The sequence below is a fragment of the Pan troglodytes genome, chromosome 7 (genome assembly GCF_028858775.2).
Source record: "Pan troglodytes isolate AG18354 chromosome 7, NHGRI_mPanTro3-v2.0_pri, whole genome shotgun sequence".
In the NCBI taxonomy this organism is placed as follows: domain Eukaryota; kingdom Metazoa; phylum Chordata; class Mammalia; order Primates; family Hominidae; genus Pan; species Pan troglodytes.
Genome location: NC_072405.2, coordinates 47,283,201 through 47,304,718, shown reverse-complemented (window position 1 = coordinate 47,304,718; position 21,518 = coordinate 47,283,201). Strand labels below are relative to the sequence as shown.

The window sequence follows — 21,518 nt, the reverse complement described above, 5'->3', positions numbered from 1 at the left end:
GTTTCACTATTGGGCTTCCTAACAACAGCTGCGAGTCCTGGAACTCTAATCTTCATTTTATAATGGACGATGTCAACCAAAGGGTACTAATACATGGGCAGTTAAGAGAATGAAAAGAAAACATCATTTCTCCTGGCCGGGCACCGTGGCTCACGCCTGAAATCCCAGCACTTTGGGAGTCCAAGGTGGGTGGATCACGAGGTCGGGAGATGGAGACCATCCTGGCTAACACAGTGAAACCCTGTCTCTGCTAAAAATACAAAAAATTAGCTGGGTGTGGTGGCATGCGCCTGTAGACCCAGCTACTTGGGAGGCTGAAGCAGGAAAATTGCTTGAACCTGTGAGGTGGAGGTTGCAGTGAGCCGAGATCGCGCCACTGCACTCCAGCCTGGGCGACAGGGTGAGACTCTGTCTCAAAAAAAAAAAAAAAAGCAAAAACACAAAAAACATAATTTCTCCAACCTACTGGCCTTTTGCTAAGTGCTGGGGGTGGGGCAGGGGAGTGGTGAGGGGGGAGCGTAAATGGCCTAGCTGTGTTCCTCTAAAGACATGTGCTTCTGTCTCTTGATTTAGGGAAGGAGGAGGGGCTGGGTGTGGTAAGGAGGATGTGCAGGTGACAATAATCAGTACGAGTATTTAAAAAAAAATTTTTTTTTAGAGGCAGGGTCTCGCTCTGGTGCCCAGGCTGGAGTGCAGTGGTGCGATCACAGCTCACTATAACCTCAAACTCCTGAGTTCAAAAAATCCTCCTGCTATAGCCTCCCGAGTAGCTGGGACTACAGGCGCGCACTACTACAGCTAGCTAATTTTTCAATTTTTTGTAGAGATGGGGTCTCGCTATGTTCCCCAGGCTGGTCTTAAACTCTTAGCCTCAAGTGATCCCCCCCACCTCAGCCTCCCAAAGCCCTGGGATTACAGAGATGAGCCACGGCATCCAGCCAATACGAGTATTTTTGAGGGAACTTTTGCAAGAAGATGACCATTCAAAAGGGTGTGCTGATTTCAGTTACCCATCCCATCCATGCAGTGGAGTGAAGGGAAAGAGCATGAGTCTTGAGCCAGACAGACCTGGATTCAAACGCAGAAAAGTTGCTTAAGTCTTCAGGGTCTATTTCCTAATCTGCAAAATGGAGATAATCGCTTTACCTACTTCAAAGGCTGCTGTGAGGATTAAATGAAATAATGTGTGAAAAGCGCTGGACACCCAGACATTGGGTAAATATTGTTGTTGTTAAACTGCATGTGTGGGTGCCTAACAAGGAGTACATGGTCATCATTACTACTGCAAAGTTGCTTAACACTGGGCAGGCAGCTGCTGCATGCGCACCTCCATCCCTCTAACTCCAGTGAGCAAATGTCAATGAAAAAGCTGCGACCCTGGGATTCCTCTCACGAGGAAAGGCATCAGCTTCCCTCACTCTTCCCTCTACTCCAAGAAACACCACATTTTACATCTCTAAAAATTCTCCAGGAGGTTTAAAACAAAAAGTCCAGGCAATGCGCTGACTCCTTCTTGGCCAGGCTACCCTGAGAGTTAACAGAAACCTAGACATGCTCGTCAGTTTCCAAGGCAAGCTGCCTCTTGATCCAGCCATGGGCAATCATACCAGCAGAGAGCTGCTTTGCAAGGGGCCAGCCAAATTTGAGTCCCAGCCTTCGCACTTTAACTGCAGTGCTTCTCAAGAGCATAAGGACAAGAGGACCCAGCTTCCCATCCTCTTCATCTCAGCTGACCAGGCACTGTGGGCAAAAGGCACACCACAGGGCCAAAGCCCCCAAGCCTTTTGCCCACACTGGGTAATATCAGGAGCCCCGCCCCAGCAGGGCTGGGACCTCCACAGTGAGAAAGCCCAATTCCGGCTTTAATGCATAACAAATCACTTCAGTCAACTGGGGTCAGGGCAGGGAAGGGGCTTTCAGAAGGAACAGTAGGGTCTCACTACACCAACCCCCGGCCTCCTCTACCGACAGGATGGGGCCGCATCCCTCCCACCTCTCAGCTGCCCTATCTCCCCCGCCTGTCCAATACCCCATCTCAATAGTGGGCTTATATCAGGCAGGGCCAGGGTTCTTCTCTTCCCATAGGCCAACACACTATAATATTTGCTTTCCTTCCTTCCTTTCCAAAGCCTACCAGATTAGATTGCTGGAGTCCCATCCAGCTCACTGAGACAGATGGAAAACGGAAAGTAAGGCAACCCAAACTGTTCATGGTGGAAAAAGAGAGGGGGCAGAGCAACCCAACGTCCCAGCACCCAGATCCTCTTTTCCAAGCCCTAGGTCTATCACAACCGGAATAAGTCGAGCCACAGCAGTTTCCGTGAATCAGAAGAGATATTCTGATGCACTGTGGTCTGCAGCAAGCTCTCATCTGAGTCATCCAGCCTTTCAGCAGGGGCATCACCCACCTGTCCATCTGTCCCATGAATTGGACAGGAGACCAACGCTGCTTGGGTCTTCCTAGTATCCTAGCACTTCGGCAAACACTTGGCAAGGTAGTGGGAGGGCTGCTCTGGGGCTCAGCTGATAGGGCTCATCAGCCTTCCCCTTCCCACTTCTGCAGAACAAAAACCTGCATCAACCAAAACCTGCATGTCTTCAAGATTTATTTTAACCACTCTAAAATACCGAGCTGAATATGGTTCAGCTCACTACCATGACATGATGGGATCTGCAGGCCCTATTTCCTTAACACAGAAGAGAGAAGAAAGCACCAATGACAAGGAAAAAGAAAGGGTTGCAAAAACTCTTCACCAAAGGGCAGGCAGTTTCTCAATCAATACCAAGGTAATTACCAATCTGTGAAATGAGCAAGGCTCCCATTACCAGCCAGCTAAAACCCCACTAGGAGTGCCACAGACAATTTGTAGAAAGCATGCTGTAATGTACAAACAGGGTCAAAGGATACTTAGGTGTAAAGGCAACATCCGGACTAATAACTCCCATGTACCAGCTTGGAGAACCAAATCCCTACAGGTTTGAGGAACAACCACACTGCTCTTTTCTCTGCCATTTGGACAAGTGCAAACAATTCATGTGTTTGCATTCATTCATTAATGCAATAAACATTTACTTAGCACCTGGTACATGTCATACGTTGGGCTGGCCATAATCTAGACTACAAGCTAGACCTCTGATAGTGCAAAAGTCATCTGCCTTCAGGCGGCACATGGTGAAGAGGGCTAATGTCTGAGATGATGATGATGCTTTCTAAAAGCTTACTCTGGCTTCTCAAAACAAGTGGGGGGCTTACAAGTCCTGTAAGCTCCCCAAAGACAGGGTCCAGCCCTCCAGAGGTAAAGGAAAAAGAAAAAATAAAGACAGGGGTTGTGTTTTGTTCATCACTGCCTTGCATGTATAATACATGTCAACTGAATGCAACTGAAATAGAAAACAAAAACTTCTATTCTTTCAAGATCTTTTGCTTTGCTGTTTCGGAAGCCTTCGCAACCAAAGAAAAAAAATGACAAAAGAAGGGAAAATGGGACTTGGTCAGATATATTAAGAACACCATTAGTGCAATCTTGGGACTTCAGCCCCAAGTGCATCTACAGCTCAGCCTTCAGAGCCCCCAGAGCCACAGCTGGCTTTCTGGTGGGGTGCTCTCCCCTCCCTCTTCTCTGCCGTTTACTGTCCTCTGAAAACCCCACTTGGAGCCCTAAAGAAAGAAACGGGGCGGGCAGGAAGAAGGAATGAGAAGGGGAAGATACATCCTGAACCTGCGTTCACCAAGAAGGAAGGAAGCCAAACCCTAAGGCTAGGGCCTGGGGGCAGGGCTGGCCCCGGGGAGATGTGAGGGTGCTCCGGCCGCAGCGGGCCCTGCGCCCCTCTCTGGGCGTGCAGGGACACTTTTCCATTCTAAACGGCCTAGCTTCCCACCCCCCTCCCCCACCCTTCTTTTCTCTTCCTTTTTAAAAAAATTTTGGTGAAATCGTCTTTAGGACTGGAGGAGAAAAGGGAAGCGTGTAAGGTGAGGAAGAAGTTGGTGAGAGAGAGAACGACAGCTCCCCTCGAGGGCTCACCTAACCTGGCACCGAACCTGCATTTTAGGGCAGTCCTTTTCACTGTCTGGAGTTCCAGAAGCCCAAAGGCCAGGCTGCACCCAGAGGAAAGGACAGGAGTCCCTAGGGGAGCCTTCTAGGCCTGTCATTTAATAAGATAGTCGGGGGAGAGAAAGAGGAGTCTCCATGGCCCAATCCGTACCCAAGGGACTTGCCTGGGGACGTTCTCTGCTCTCCTCCCCTCCCGCAGCCCGGGCAGTCGTTGCGGGGTCGGTGCCCCAGCGCCAGAACCCGCAGAGAAGTTTCGCTGCTGCAAACGTGAGAAAATGCAGCTCAGCAGAACTCCCGCCCCCACCCTCTCCGCGGCCCCACCCCCCGCAGCCCGACCCCTGGCGGCGGCGACCTTGGCCACCCGGGGCACTTGGAGGAGGGGCTGCCCTCGGGGCTCTCCCAAAGGGTTGGAGGAGGCCTCCAGGGTCTGCGGCCACCTCCCCTCGCCTGTCAGCCACCAGGACCGGCGTATTCAGCCCTGCGCGCGCGCCCCTCGCGCCCCTAGGCCGCCAGGCCCCCGCCGGGGCGCCCCCTGCACCCCCAGCCCCGCCGGCCCCCGCGCGCCCCTCTGCGCCGCTCCACTCCCGAGCCCGCGAGGGCGCCCAACTTACCCCCCCGTGCAGGGGCCGGGGCTCGGGCGGGGCGCGTTACATCGGGCGGGGTCGCCCCTCCGGCCGCCGGGTCCGCCGCGCTCCAGGGATTTCTGGGTCTGCCTGCCAAACTCTCCGCGCCTCTCGCTCCCCTCGCTCTGGTCTCCCCCAGTGCCCCCTCCTTCTCTCCCGTCCCTCGGCTCTTTTTTCCGGGTTAATTACGTTTCGCATTAAAGCAAAACCCAGCCCCGGATGTGAGTACAATGCTCCGCGGAGCCCGCCGGGGAGGGAGAGGGGTGCCGGGGCGCCGCGGGCTGGGAGGGGGTGCGGCCGGGCGCCGGGGCCGCGCGGGGGAGGCGGGGGCGGGGCGCCCGGAGGCTGCGCCCGAGGCCGCCCGCGGTCCGCGCCTGGCAGGTGGGACCTGCGCGCCGAGACTGCCCCGCGGGGAGGCCCGGCCCCGACGCTCGCTCGGGCAGCAGGTGTCCGGGCAGGGGGCGTCCTCGCAGGAGGAGGCGAGCTGGAGCGCGAGCTCCATCAAGAACCCCATTTCCTCCTCCCAGAGCCCCACCCAGCGACCTCAGCTGGGCCTCCTTCGGATCTTGAGCCCTTAGCCTTTGGGGACCGAGGAGTTGGGGTAAGGGCTAGGGTCCCAAGAAGAGTGGCTTCTTCAGGTTGTCCTAAATGTGCCCTAAGAGACCAGTAGGCGGGAACGCTCTAACCAGGGTTATAAGGACTTCAATTTCTTTATTTTATTTTATTTTTTAATCAAGACAGGGTCTGGCTCTGTCGCCCAGGCTGGAGTGCGGTGGCGCAGTCATAGCTCACTGCAGCCTCGACCTCCTGGGTCCAGCGATCCTTCTGCCCCAGCCTCCCGAGTAGCTGGGACCACAGGCGCCTACACCGTGCCCGTTGGGACTTTTTCGGTGTGATGCGAAGACTCCCTTCCTGCCCCCAGAGCATGAGGGTGCTCTGGGAAAAAATGGGAAACAGACAAGCATGTGTTACTACGTAGACCTCGCCAAGAGGAACTAAGAGAGCTGCTGTGCGCGGGTCCCGCCCCTGCGCTATCTCATTTGATCCACGCCGCAACCTATGGGTACCAGTCCGGTTCACGGTGAGGAAACCGAGACTCAGACTTGTGAAGTAATTTGCCCTGGGTCCCCAGTTAGTAAACGGCAGGTCTGTCAGGTTCTGACGCCGGCCTCCCACGTGGGGAGAGAGATATTTGAATATGCATCAAGTCAGGTGGACAACATCCGAAACATGAAAATGTAGAAGATTCGCGCGGGCCTGCAGGGCCGTGCGCCGGTGTCTGGCGATCCTAATGCAAACGTTGTTAATCAGGTGTAAATCCTACGAGGCTTTGAAAGAGGCAGGCATAAGAAGACGCTGAGGTTCTCCAGGACAAGGACTGGATTTGCAGGAAGGAGGGAGAGGCTGGGGCACATTCCCGGTGTTAACAGAGGAAAGGCGGCCTCTTGTGTCTCCACGACCGACCGGAGGCCACAACGCCTGGGGAGGGGGGCTCGGGCCGTTGAGCCAGGACCGAGGGAGAAGGACAGCCCGCCCCACACACCCCGAAAGCACCAGTGATGAAACCACACAAGTTTCCTCTTCCATTTTGATTGCCAAAGCAAAAATGAACACCGCCGGTGTCTCAGGTGTGAAAAAAGACTGTTTGCTTTAGAGCATTTTGCTTTCAATGAGGAAGAAAAGGGGGACGATGGGCAAAACACACACACACACACACACACACACACACACACACATTTCCCTTGAAATAAATACATCAATGTCTTTTTTTCCCCTGTTCATGGAGGGTTTTGCCACTCATCTGTAAGTTTCAGGCACCAGAACAAACTGAAGAGCATCTCCTCTGGAAGCAAGGAACCTGGATTTGAAGCCCAGCTCTGCCGTTTACTGGGTTTGACCCCTGGGCAAGTTACTTAACTTCTCAATGCCTCTGTTAGGAAAAGTCAGTGAGTTAACATTTGTGAAGTGTTGAGATTCCTGTCGAACATGAAGTAGGTGCTACGTAAATGTTTTTTAAATTTAAAAATTAGATGATCATTTTCAGTATGAAAAGCAACACAATTCCATCCAGCTCCAAGCAAATCCGACTGGAACTGAGGGTTTCCAGCATGAGCAATGAGGTAAATTTCTCAGATTTCAGGGTATGGTTCATATTAAACTCATAAAACTCTACTCCCCGTGGGGCTGCCTGAGTCACTCCATCACAGAGCCACAAGTATTTCCTGAGCACTACTGTATTGGATGCTGGGAGGCAAAGAGAAGCAGAAGGCCTTGGGTGGCAAGAGAATACAGGTGTCTCTAGAAGGCTGAAGCAGGCTTGTGCTCTGGGAATGGCACAGAGAGTAAGTGCTGTCAACTTTTAGAAGGACAAGATATAGCCAGGGGCAGTGGCTCACGACCTGTAACCCCAGCACTTTGGGAAACCAAGGCAGGAGGATCCCTTGAGTCCAGGAGTTCAAGACCAGCCTGGACAACTAGGGAAACTTCATCTCTACAAAAAATAAAAAATATTAAATTAGCCAGGTATGCACCTGTGGTCCCAGCTACTCTAAAGGTTGAAATGGGAGGGTCACTTGAACCCAGGATTTTGAGGCTGCAGTGAGCCATTATCATGCCACTGCATTCCAACCTGAGTGACAGAGTGAGAACCTGTCTCAGAAAAAAAATAAATAAAAAAGAGGGAAATGTGTCTCTGAATGGGGGATGGGGGGGTGGGGGGGGACGGTGGGGGAGCTCAAGAAGGGAGTGGGCTTTGAAGTGGGACTTAGATGGATACAGTTTGACACCAGTGGGAGGAGGCCAGGAACATGTTGGGCTGAGGGAAGGTCATCATCAGTGCACTCGGGGAGATGCTCATACTTCACTGGAGCCCCATTTACTGCTACACTTGTCCCTGGCAAGGACCTGGCCCCAGTTAGATGACAAATCTTGCACTAATGTCCACTCTCTTATTCCTGGATCTCCCAGGGCTTCCTCAGAGGGACCCCCACCCCCACCCTCCTCTCATGTCACCTTGAAGCAGGCGTCAAGTGAGTCTGTGCCCTGCTATGTTTTTCCATCCCTTTCTCTCTTTTTGGGGGGGCACTTTTTTATTGTGATAAAGTACACATGACATAAATTTTACCATTTTAAAGTGTATATGTAGTGGCATTCGGTAAATTCACAATGTTGTACAACTCTCACCACTGTCTAGTTCCAACCGATTTTCATGGCTTCTAAAGTTGACCCCATACCTATTAAGCAGTCACCTCCCATTCTTCTCTTCTCCCAGCCCCTGGTCACCACTAACTTGCTTTCCATCCAGTCTACAGATTTGCCTATTTTTGATACTTCATATAAGTGGAATCATATATATGTGGCCTTCTGTGTCTAGCTGCTGTTGCTGCTTTTTTTTTTTTTTTTTTTTTTTTGAGACAGAGTCTCACTCTGTTGCCCAAGCTTGAGTGCAACAGCATGATCTTGGCTCACTGCAACCTCCGCCTCCCAGGTTCAAGCGATTCTCCTGCCTCAGCCTCCCAAGTAGCTAGGATTACAGGCCTGCGCCACCACACCCAGCTAATTTTTGTATTTTTAGTAGAGACAGAGTCTCACCACGTTGGCCAGGCTGGTATCGAACTCCTGACCTCAAGTGATCCACCCGCCTCCGCCTCCCAAAGTGCTGGGATTACAGGCGTGAGCCACCGCACCTGGCTGTGTCTAGCTTCTTATGTTTACTTTTGCCATCACTTCATTGACACATTTTGAAAGTACAGTATTGCTGTTGCCTAATTTTATACTTTAATTTTGTTCAGTGCAATAAACAGCCCTGATGTCTGAGAATGTGACTGTACCTGTGGGGAAAGGAATGTCAAAAAAGGACCTTTCACGTGAGCTATTTCAGCCCCCTTGTTGTACCAAGGTAAAATAAAGCTCAACAATTTGCTCAAGGTTTTGAAGCTATAATAGTGGCAGAGTTGGTTCTAGAACCCAGAGTTGACTACCTTAGAATCTTCTAGTATTGGTATAGAAACCTTGCCACCAAGATGAAAACTTCTGGCCTAGAACCTAAGAATCTAAACAGAAAACCTTATGCACTACTCTAAGCATTTATTTATGTACTTTCTATTCATTTTCAATGTTAATGGCTGGTTAGCTAGATAACCTAACAACCTCCAGTGGTGAGCCAGTGTACCCTGCAGGGAACTATTGTTCTGTCCTCATAGATACCCATTACATAAGACTGCAGCTGGGGCCAGTTAGTTCTATTAGGGAAAGTGTGGGGCCAAAGAGGCCAAGGTCATTGGTTTGATTCTGGCTCAGGCCAGTTCATTTTGCACAGAGATGGATTGCTCCAGGGCTATACACTGCACCTCTAATGTTAGCCAGTCATTTTATAAATAGTTGCTATGGGTTTTGATAGCAAAGTATGAATAGTTCTGTACCATCCATTTCTAGAATGATTGCTCAAACTGCCATTGTTTTATTCAGTCCAATTCATTCAACAAACAATTATCTGAACCCATTACCATTTTTCCTTCTGTATGTCTTGCATTTACTTATTTTCCAGGTACTTACTAATTGCTAATTGTTATGCATGTATTATCTCATTTAAGCTTTATAATGACAACGACCCTGCCATTATTTTGTGGTGATGAGATGGCTAAGGCATACAGATAAAGCCCTGATACAAACCTGGACAGCCAGAGGCCAGAGCCTGGTCTTTTACCTACCAAGCTACACTGGTAGATGCAATGTTAGGCCTTGTGAAGGATGCAGAAAAGCATAAAACAAGACTCTTCCTTCCCACCCCTGACACTTCCTATATTTATCATCATTTAGAATCTCCATTCCATTTCACCTAGCAATTGCGTATCCAAAGAAAGTTATATGGATATATAGATAGCAATACATGCACACACATATGCATTTATATTCACTGCAGCATTGGTCATAATGGTAAAAATTGGAAATCACTTTCATGCGCATCAAGAAGGGATTGAACAGGTGCATCACTACAATCTTATGCTATGCTGCACTTAGAAAAGAATGAGGGCTGGGTGGGGTGGCTCATGCCTATAATTCCAGCAGTTTGAAAGGTCAAAGCAGGAGAATCACTTGAGCCCAGGAGTTCCAGACTAACATGGTGAACATGGCAAGATCCGTCTCTGGGAACGATTTTTAAAAATTAGCTGGACATGGTGGTGCACACCTGTAGCCCCAGCTACTCAGGAGGCTGAGGCAAGAGGATCACTTGAGCCCAGGAGTTCAAGGTTGCAGTGAACTATGATCCCATCACTACACTCCAGCCTGGGCAACAGAACCAGACGCTGTCTCAAAAAAAAAAAAAAAAAAAAAAAAAAGAATGAGGTAGATATCTATATGAAAAATACTATACATTTTAAGTGAAAAAAGTACAGAGCTTTACATATAGTATAATTCCATTTCTGTAAATAATTTTTTGCATGAAAAAGCTCTATAAGAATACATTCCAAACTGTTAACCACAGTTCTCTTAGGGCAGGGGCAGAGGGGTGATAATGGTGGATTTCACTTTCTAAGAGATGTATTCTGTGAGGGTTCTTTTTTTGCAACAAGCATGCATGCATTTGGTTATTTTTCAAAAAAAAGAACAGGAATGGTTTAAATTTTTAATAAAATTTAAAAGTTCCATGAGGAAGAAAATAATATTGCAGCCTTCGAGGAGCTCATCTCTTACTAAGGAGGGAACATAGTATGTACAGAAACTGATACATGCAGAGGAGAGCAGAGATAAAATTCCCTGGGAAGATTATCAACCAGCTGTGGTTGAGAAGGGCAGGGGAAAATGCATGAAGGACATGGCCCCTTGCAAGGACCTTGAAAGAAAGGTTAAAATGTAGAAAGGTGAAGAGGAGGTGAGAATAGGTGGATTCCAGATACAGAGATGATCAGAGGCAAAGCACAGAGCAGGACCACATGGGATCTATTCAGGGAAGTGTGGCTGGCACAGCTGAGCTGGAGCACGGGAGGACATACGAAGGATTTTCATGGGGAATGAAACAGGAAAGAAAGGTAGCTGGAGTGTCTTTATTGCTAAGCTAAGGAGTCTGTACTTATTATTAGGCTTCAAGAGCCACTGAAGGCTTCTGAGCAAGGAAGGGACACAGTTGGAAGTTAACTGGCTGTGATTTCGTAGTTACTGGCTGCCTAGTAACTAGACTCTGGCACCCAGCTACCTAGTTTTGACTCCTGACTCTGTCACTAATTAGCTGAATAGCCAGGGACCAGTGACTTCTGTGTGCTTCTATAAAATGGGGAAGGTGGTGATGACAGATAACTGTCTCATACCATGGCATTTGGGATTGAGTGAATTCATGCTTTTAGGAAACATGGTTAAGTGCTGACAATGCTAAATTTGAAAAATCAGTCTCATACCTTTGGATTTAAATCCTCGTATTTCATTTGAAACTTTTATCCCAAAGAGCTAACACTTCATGATAAATTATTAACTATTCTTTTTCCCCCACTCTCAGGGAATTAGAGATTTTTCATCTCATTTTACAGATGGAAGAATTTAGGTTTTAAGAGAGCAATAGCATCTCAGAATCACACAGCCAGTCATGATCTGAATCCCTGGGTTCTGAATGGTAGTTCAGTGACCTTTGCCCAATACTTAAGGTTGTCTCTTAGCTCAAATTCTCAGAGCCTTGAGAGTAGGAAAATGGGGAGTGGAAGAAGCTTAGGAAATTTCTGTTTATAGAGTAAGAGGAACAGCAGTAAAGGACAGTAATAAGGTAAAATCAAAAAAGAGAAAACTCTGGTGGAACATCTGGAAGTTTATAAAATCAGACTTGTAAAATATAAACAGGAGATATACATATAAATATATATACATACACACATATACATACATACTTACTGGTGCTAAAGTTATTTCCTAGTAAAAAAGTTTGGAAAGCATTGTTGTACTGCTAAGTCTAACACTAATAGTGTCATTTCTCAGCCTCAGAAATGAGTGTGCGTGCCGTCCCCAGAAATAACAGTCTGCTGGCCAAGAGCACCATTCCTATTGATTCATGCTGATGGCATTGTTTTCCCATCAGTTTGAATAAATGTAGTGCACCACTCGGAATTCTGCATCCTCAGTGATGCCCTGCAATTAGAGGGAAGAACTGGGACTTCCCAGTTCAGAGTGAGAGAATGAATAGGTACTTAACTTTGGATCTATGACCATGTTTTAGCACTATGTTTGACTTTATTTTTGCTTAGACTAGTTAAATAATTCACTACTTCAGTACTGAGGCCACACAGGGGCTACTCTTAGTAAATACTTGTGGGTGAATATAGTCAAAGTTATTAGCAAGAATAAACTCTAGCCAGTTTATTCCAAGAGATGCCTATGGTAGTCAGTGAAGTGGGTTGACTTTTACATCAGTGATTCCCAATACAAGCTGATTATTACAAACCATAGAAAACAAAGAAAAGCAAAAAGGATATTTGGACACATAGACTTATGTCCTTTTATTATTTTGTTAATAGGCAATATATATACACAGTACAAAGTTCAAAAGAATTAAATATTCCTTTTCCTCCACTCTCAGGGAATTAGAGATTTTTCATCTCACTTTACAGATGGAAAATTTAGGTTTTAAGGAGAACGATAGCATCTCAGAATCACACAGTAGAAAAGAATGAAGTCGATGCTTCCCTGCTTGACGTCTAAATTCTTGTGTTCTCACATACAAAGGAGTTACCAATTATTTTTTAAAAGTACAAAATAACGGGCTGGGCGTGGTGGCTCACGCCTGTAATCCCAGCAGATTGGGAGGCCAAGGTGGGCGGATCACGAGGTCAGGAGTTCGAGACCAGCCTGGCCAACATGGTGAAATCTCATCTCTATTAAAGATACAAAAAATTAGCCAGGCGTGGTGGCAGGCGCCTGTAATCCCAGCTACTTGGGAGGCTGAGGCAGGAGAATCGCTTGAACCTGGAAGGCAGAGGTTGCATTGAGCCGAGATGGCGCCATTGCACTCCAGCCTGGGTGACAGGGCGAGACTCCATCTCAAAAAAAAAAAAAAAAAAGTACAAAATAACAACATTGAAAAGCAGTATTTCTTCTACCCATGTTCTCAAACACACTGTTATTCTTACCAGAGATAATCAATGTGTGTGTGTGTGTGTGTGTGTGTATGTCTGTGTATGTGTGTGTTTAATACTAAATATTCAGTTTTGCAAGAATATACCTAAAAACGATAACAGTAATTACCCTAGTGGTGGACTTATAGGTGATTTTTAAAATCTTCTGTTTTTCTGGGTTTTCTAAGTTTTCTTTAATACGCATGTATTATTTTATGATTCAAGAAAAAAAAGTTTTACAAATAAATAGTTCTTACTATGAAAGTACTTCAGCTATCTCACAGATGTTTTGTGATTTAAAAACAATATAGAACTGGCCAGGCGCAGTGGCTCAGGCCGAGGTTGGTAGATCACGAGGTCAGGAGTTCAAGATCAGCCTGGCTAAGATGGTGAAACCCCATCTCTACTAAAAATACAAAGAATTAGCCAGGCGTGGTGGCAGGCACCTCTAATCCCAGCTACTCAGGAGGCTGAGGCAGATAATTGCTTGAACCCAGGAGGTGAAGGTTGCAGTGAGCGCAGATCATGCTACTGCACTCCAGTCTGGGTGACAGAGCAAGACTCTGTCTCAAAACAAGAAAATAAATAAATAAAAATAAAAATAAATAAAAACAACACAGAACTAACTTCATCCTCAAAAAATACTTGAAAATACTTGCCATGTCTGGGCATGCTGGCCCACACCTGTAACCCCAACACTTTGGGAGGCCAAGGTAAGCAATTGCTTGATCCCAAGAGTTCGAGATCAGCCTGGGCAACATAGTAAAACTCTGTCTCTACTAAAAATACAAAAAGTCAGCCAGGCATGGCACCATGAACATGTAGTCCTAGCTACCTGGGAGGCTGAGGTAGGAGGATCATTTGAGCTCAGGAGGTTGAGGCTGCAGTAAGTGATGACTGTGCTACTGCACTCCCGCCTAGCCTGGAGGACCATAGAGAGGCCCTCTCTCAAAAAAAGAAAGAAAGAAAATGCCAGTCTGTGGATATATTTTTCAAAAAATTTTGGCCAGTTTTGTGTCCATTCACATTAAAACTCCTGCTACTGGAAAAGAGATGCAAAACCTAGTTAGCAGCTTGAACTCTGAGTCCTAGTGAATCAGCATGAGTCACTGGAGATAGGTAAGTTGCTCAGGAATCTTCTTTCAAATTTCATCATAATTTGTATGATGACTCCACATGTCCTTCAAACTACATTAAAATTAAGTGTAGCACCAGACTGGAGAATTAAGGCCAGTCCAGTTTAACTTCTTCATTTAGCAATTAAACTATCACAAACTAAATTTATCCTTACACCTAATACTTAATGATGCTGCGGGTGTTTTAATTGCCTGAATGACCAAATGCACCCTTCAGTGTCTGAAGTTGTCATAGTTCCAGCTCCCTAAGAAGATATAGGAACATGGTCACCTTTCTGGCAACTTCAGTTTCTGGAACAGAACTCTGAACTCATAAGGTGAGAAGAGAAGGGCCTCTGAGTTGCTAGCCAAAGTTCTGGGAGCCTTTCTTAGGTTTGATTATTGATTCCAATTGCATATCTAATTTCAGAAACCCTGGGAGTATGGTTTCCTAGCCCTCAGCATATCAGAAATCTCAGGAGAATGGAAGAACCACTGGAGAAGTGGGTGAGAGGGTGTGGAGGAGTGCATGCGTTTTGTTTTGTTTTGTTTTTTTGAGACGGAATCTCACTGTGTCACCCAGGCTGGAGTACAATGGCGTGATCTCAGCTCACTGCAACCTATGCCTCCTGGGTTCAAACGATTTTCCTGCCTCAGCTTCCTGAATAGCTGGGACTACAGGCGTGCGCCACCACACCAGGCTAATTTTTGTATTTTTAGTAAAGACAGGGTTTCACCATGTTGGTCAGGCTGGTCTTGAACTCCTGACCTCGTGATCCGCCTGCCTTGGCCTCTCAAAGTGCTGGGATTACAGGCGTGAGCCACCACACCAGCCAAGTGCATGGTTTTATCCAGTTCATTCCTATGCTCATACATGGGATTGCTGAAAAGTTAACTAGCATTCCCACAGGTTACATGTGCTCAAGACAATCTTCATCATTCCTGGGGATGATCTTGGAGTAAGATGTGGTTGAACTGTGATCAGTGCCTTTGTTTTAGGTGGAAAGTGCTACGTGGTTTTGCTGGTAGGAGGGGTGGCCTGGTGGGGGGATGGCAGTGGAGCTCACCCCTGCGGTGATAAGAGCAGCCTTAATGATTCTCTCACGCCCTTTTATATTCTTAAGATATTACATCATGTGCATTATGTATCTTTTTCTTAATAAAAAATGTTTTTAATTAATGTTCATAAGACTTTACAAATAAAAAGCCTGGAAAAAGTGTACAAATTAAAAATACTGTACCACATTGAGAAAAAACCACAATGAGATATACCTACACACATACCAGCATGGCTAAAATGAAAAAGGGTGACAGGCCAGGTGCAGTGGCTCACGCCTGTAATCTCAGCACTTTGAGAAGCTGAGGCAAGCAGATCACCGGAGTCCAGGAGTTCCAGACCAGCCTGGGCAGCATGGCAAAACCCCGTCTCTACAAAGAAAAATACAAAAATTTGCCAGATGCAGCGACATGTGCCTGTAGTCCCAGCCACCCAGGAGGCTGGGGGAGGAGGGTTGCTCCTGAGCCTCAAGCTCAGGAGTTTGAGGCTGCAGTGAGCCATGATCACACCACTGCACGCCTGCCTGGGTGACAGAGCAAGATCTTATCTGTAAAATAGATAAATAAATATAAATTTAAATAAATAAAAATAAACATGCAACTATCATAGGACCCAGCAATTGCTCTTCTGGGCATTTATTCCAGAGAAATGAAGACTTATGGTATTCACACAAAAACCTATACAGGAATGCTTATAGCAGCTTTACTTATAATAGCCAAAAACTGGAATCAACCCAGATGTCTTTCTGCTGGTGAATATCAGACAAAATTTAGTTCATCATACCATGGAATACTATTCAGCAATAAAAAGGAACAAGCTGTTGATACACACAGCCACCTGGATGAATCTTCAGAGAATCATGCCAAGCAAAAAAAGCCAAACAAAAGGTTACATACTGTATGATTCCATTTATAGAACATTTTGAAATGATAAAAGTATAGAAATGGAGAACAGATTCATGGGTGTCAAAGGTTATGAAGTGGGTATGTGCTGGGCATGGTGGCTCATGCCCGTAATCCCAGCACTTTGGGAAGCCGAGGCGGGCCAATCACGAGGTGAGGAATTTGAGACCAGACTGACCAACATGGTGAAACCCCGTGTCTACTAAAAAAATACAAAAATTAGCCGGCCGTGGTGGTGCATGCCTGTAATCCCAGCTACTCAGGAGGCTGAGGCAGGAGAATCGCTTGACCCAGGGAAGCGGAGCTTGCAGTGAGCCGAGATAGCGCCACTGCTCTCCAGTCTGGGTGACAGAGCGAGACTCTGTCTAAAAAAAAAAAAAGAAGTGGGTATGGTGGGAAGGAAGGAAGTATATGTGGCTATAAAAGAACAACACAGGGTTACCTGTGCTGATGGAAATGTTCTGTGTCTTGGCTCACTCAATGTCAATATCCTGGTTGTGGCATCTCACTATGATTTACAAGAGGCTACCATTCAGGAAATGGTGGAAAGGCTATGCAGTACCTCTGAATTATTTATTACAATTCCATGTGAATCTACAATTATCTCCAAATACAAAGCTTAATTAAAGAAAGAGGTTTTTTGTTTTTTTGTTTTTTTGATGGAGTTTCGCTCTTGTTACCCGGGCTGGAGTGCAATGGCACAAATCTCGGCTCACTGCAACCTCCGCCTCCCAGGTTCAAGCGATTCTCCTGCTTCAGCCTTCCCAAGTAGCTGGGATTACAGGCATGCGCCACCACGCCCAGCTAATTTTGTATTTTTAGTAGAGACGGTTTCTCCATGTTGGTCAGGCTGGTCTTGAACTCCTGACCTCAGGTGATCTGCCCGCCTCGGCCTCCCAAAGTGCTGGGATTACAGGCATGAGCCACTGCGCTTGGCCAAGAAAGAGTTTTAAAGCCAAACAATTTATTGTGAGTGTTCTGTGCTTGAATAGATGTTATCTGTTTTTTTAAAAAATCACTTAAGGACAGGAGCTGTGGCTTATGCACGTAATCCCAGCACTTCAGGAGGCCGAGGCAGCCTGATCGCTTGAGTCCAGGAGTTTGAGACCAGCCTGGGCAACGTGGCAAAACCCCATATCTACAACAAATAAAAAAAATTAGCCGAGGACAGGCGCAGTGGCTCAAACCTATGATCTCAGCACTTTGGGAGGCCAAGGCAGCTGGATCACTTGAGGCCAGGAGTTTGAGACCAGACTGGCCAACATGGCAAAACTCCATCTCTACTAAAAATACAAAAAATTAGCCGAGTCTAGTGGTGTGCACCTGTAGTCCCAGCTACTTGGGAGGCTGAGGCAGGAGAATTCCTTGAACCCAGGAGGCAAAGGTTGCAGTGAGCCAAGATCATGCCACTGCACTTCAGCCTGGGTGACAGAGCAAGACTCCGTCACAAAAAAAAAAAAATATATATATATATATATATATATATATATATATATATCCAGATGTGATGGCGTGCACCTGTAGTCCCAGCTATTCAGAAGGCTGAGGCAGGAGAAACACCTGAGTTCAGGAGGTCAAGGCTGCAGTGAGCCATGATCGTGCCATTGCACTCCAGTCTGGGTGACAGAGGAGGCCCTATCTCAATATGTGTGTGTGCACGCGCATGTGTGTGTACATATATATATAAAACTTATGGTGAACATATATCCCTCTTGATCCTGGATAACTGAGGCATCCCTACTTACGAACTCCACAGACTAAGCATAGTTTTGCACATTGAGGCTGGCAATCCTTAAATTGTTGGGGGCTAACATTCAGTTTTTAGCTGTGACTTAAAGAGCAGTGCTTCATTCCTCTCCCACCTCAACTGCTACAATCCCTCTCACATAGCTGCCCCCATGAGCACTTCCTCTGCTCTTTGGGCATTTGGTTGCTTCCATCCATTTTTCTACCTTCCTTAAGAAGAAAGTTTCAACACTTGGAGAAACTCCACCAGAACCTCACCTGGTATTCGAGAAAGTCTCTCTCCAGAGCAGAGCAAGGTGCACATGAAGGTTGGTTAGTTTCAATGTATTGCCATAAATTCTGCCGTGGCTGTCCCCTGTATTCAGAAGATGACATCATGGTAGCAAGCATTACGTTCAGAAGCAAGCATTACAGCAGAAGTCTGTTAGAATGCAGCTTGTAATTATGTGTTGCTGAGTACACCATGAGTCAAATTGGGGCCTCTGAAATGTAACTGCATATTCTTTAAATAGTTCATCCAGGAGGTCTGGGGGCTGATTTATTTCTGGTTTCTCCAATTTAAGTCCTTGTACTGTACTGTGATCCTGTAACTACTACCCAGTTCAGAGTAGAAGGGCAGCATAGTGCGGTACAAAGAATTTCAGACTAGGAATCCTCTGAAATTGTAGGGACAATTATGTCTACCATTTCTGTTGTTCCATGTTGTAAAGGATTGGGAAAATGTAAGTATTATGTTGTGAACAGGAATGCTAGTAAGAGGACGGTAGAAAGCAACAGCCTTCAGCTGGGCACGGTGGCTCACACCTGTACTCCCAACACTTTGGGAGGCCGAAGCAGGCGGATCACCTGGGATCAGGAGTTTGAAACAAGCCTGGGAAACATGGTGAAACCCTGTCTCTACTAAAAAAATTTAAAAATTAGCCGGGCATGGTGGCAGGTGCCTGTTATCCCAGCTACTCGGGAGGCTGAGGCAGAAGAATCGCATGAACCAAGGAGGCGGAGGTTGCAGTGGGCAGATTGCACCACTACACTCCAGTCTGGGTGACAGAGCGAGACTCCGTCTCAAAAAAAAAAAAAAAAAAAAAGAGAGCAACAGCTTTCAAACTTTTCCTTACCTACAACCCGTAAATGCTGAAATGCTATGCATGTCTTCACACACTTTAAAGTTTGACATCTATAACTTTTAATCGTAGCTTTAAGTGTTTGCAAGGGATGTATTCTGCAGTTGTTAGCATGGGATGTTTTGAAATAAAACTGTCATATCACTGTTTTTAATGTATCCAATAGAATCTAAGTACCATACTAATATGACACTGTCACTCATTTTTGAAATTGAACAAGCAGTTCTTTGACAGCCAGAAATGTTAAATTATCCCCTTTCTTCCTTGAACTATACTTTCATTCCACTTTCCCTAAAGAATTGTATCCAAATGTCAGCTATTTTTATGCTTGAACATCTTTTATTGATTGCCCTATCATATTTTCTGAAACAAAAATGCATATGTAAATTGATTTTACAATGTTAAAAAACGTCCTGTGTTCATAAGGCTCTAAGTATTAAAACAGTTTTTGAGACTAAGTCATCATTACAATTATTAATAACAAGATAAAATATAGTTTATTGATAGTTAAACACAAAACAGTAAAATAGCATTAGAAATCATTCTCTTAATGAGATGGATGAGATGGATTTTTAAATATATGTATGTTTATATATTTACATACATACATCTATAGTAAACAAGTATATGTAATGAGGTTAAATATTCATTAATTAATATTACTTATTGCAATAATTAGCAGGATGTAGCGTCAATAGTTCCCCTATTTCTTTTTCTTTTTTTTTGAGATGGAGTCTCACTCTGTCTTCCAGGCTGGAATGCAGTGGCACAATCTCAGCTCACTGCAACCTCCGCCTCCCGGGTTCAAGCGATTCTCCCACCTCAGCCTCCTAAGTAGTTGGGATTACAGGTGCCTGCCACCACGCCCAGCTAATTTTTGTATTTTCAGTAGAGACGAGGTTTCACCATGTTGGCCAGGCTGGCCTGGAACTCCTGGCCTCAAGTGAGGCCTGCCTCGGCCTCCCAAAGTGCTGGGATTACAGGTGTGAGCCGCCGCGCCTGGCCTTAATACTTTCCCTATTTCTCATTTTTACGAATGTAAGCTCTGAGCAGCTTTGGTCACATTAATACGTAGATGAGGCTACAAGGACTTTTGTTATGACAATGTCCAGGGCTGAAGAGAGGCAAGAAAACTGGGACATAACCCAGAAAGGCTTATGGCTTCAAGAGGGATCCTGGAATGACTAAATCCACTTTTGCCAGGGAACCTGAGGTCTGTTTTTCAGCAGGGCCATATTTGGTAATGTCATTCAATTATGTTAGAGAGCTTCCTTCAAAAATTATTCTGTGGGGAGGCTTTTTATGCTTGGGGTTGGGGGTATAATGAGAACACTCTCTACTTTCCACCCAATTGTGCTGTGATCCCAAAACTGCCCTACAAAATAAAGTTTTGCTTGTTTGTTTGTTTTTGAGACGGAGTCTCACTCTGTCGCCCAGGCTGGAGTGCAGTGGCAGGATCTCAGCTCACTGCAACCTCTGCCTCCCGGGTTCAAGCAATTCTCCCGCCTTGGCCTCCCAAGTAGCTGGGATTACAGGCACCCACCACCACACCTGGCTAAGTTTTGCATTTTTGTAGAGACAGGGTTTCACCATGTTAGCCAGGCTGGTCTTGAACTCCCTGACCTCAGGTGATCTGCCCGCCTCAGCCTCCCAAAGTACTGGGATTACAGGCTTGAGCCACTGTGCCCAGCTAATAAAGTTTATTCTTAAAAAAAAATTCTAATGATTGATCTGTTCGTGGACAATTCAATTAGGTTTTTCCAAATTTTATGGATAGCAATGAATTGGGAACCGCTTAACCTGCGAAAGGATTTGTATCTCAGTTAGAAAAGGCTTTCCTGTCTCAACACAAACATGGATATTTCTCACTGTCCCTTGTCTTGGCCCTGAAGGTTTTTACGACCCACGACCCACGGCCATGTCTTTCTTTCCATTTTTAGAAGTGAGAGAGGGCTGTTGGGAAAGGAGAGGTGGGAAGGCAGAAGCCAGTGTGAACTGGCCTTCACTGCATCTCAGGGAGATCTAGACACTGAGTCCCTTAAAACCGTGCCCTCTGGGTACCCACTGTTTAAACACCACTGTAGAGGTGATTTAAGAACTGCCTCAGGCCAGGCGCAGTGGCTCAAGCCTGTAATCCCAGCACTTTGGAAGGCCAAGGTGGGTGGATTACCTGAGGTCAGGAGTTCGAGACCAGCCTGACCAACATTGTGAAACCCTGTCTCTACTAAAAATACAAAAGTAGCTGAGTGTGGTGGCACATGCCTGTAATCCCAGCTACTTGGGAGGCTGAGGCAGGAGAATTGCTTGAACCCGAGAGGTGGAGGTTGCAGTGAGCCGAGATCGTGCCAACAAGAGCAAGAGCGAAACTCCATCTCAAAAAAAAAAGAACTGCTTCAAGCACAGAATCCTCATGTCAGATTTTTAGTCATTTGCTGTTTGTCTGAAAATCAAATTTAGCTGGGTGTCCAGTATCTACCTGGGAATCCTGTGCAATCCAAGTCACTCTTTTGAAGAGATGAAAGAGATGAGAAAAACTGATACCTAAAAAATGTGCAGGCCGGGCATGGTGACTCACGCCTGTAATCCCAACACTTTGGGAGGCCGAGGCAGGTGGATTGCTTGAGCTCAGGAGTTTGAAACCACCCTGGGCAACATGGTGAAAACCCGTCCCTACAAAAGATCAAAAAATTAGCTGGGCATGGTGGCTCACACCTGTAGTCCCAGCTACTTTGAGGCCTGAGGCAGGAGAATGGCATGAACCCAGGAGGCGGAGGTTGCAGTGAGCCAAGATTACACCATCGCACTCCAG

The 21,518-nt window shown here is 46.3% G+C and overlaps 1 protein-coding gene across 4 annotated transcripts in view; it reads right to left on the bottom strand.

The window, feature by feature from the left end:
- Positions 1 to 4,975, bottom strand: part of PLEKHA2 (pleckstrin homology domain containing A2) — a 73,186-nt gene extending 68,211 nt beyond the window's left edge. The window contains exons 1-2 of one of the 4 annotated variants that reach the window (XM_016959369.4): positions 4,664 to 4,803; positions 4,217 to 4,311 (exon numbers count right to left, since the gene is read on the bottom strand). The gene's annotated coding sequence lies outside the window, so the exon portion shown is untranslated. Of the gene's footprint in view, positions 1 to 4,216; positions 4,312 to 4,663 lie in introns of all 4 variants that reach the window. The other 3 variants (XM_016959368.4, XM_063817043.1, XM_016959373.4) reach the window with 3 other exon arrangements.
- Positions 4,976 to 21,518: the final 16,543 nt, after the last annotated feature.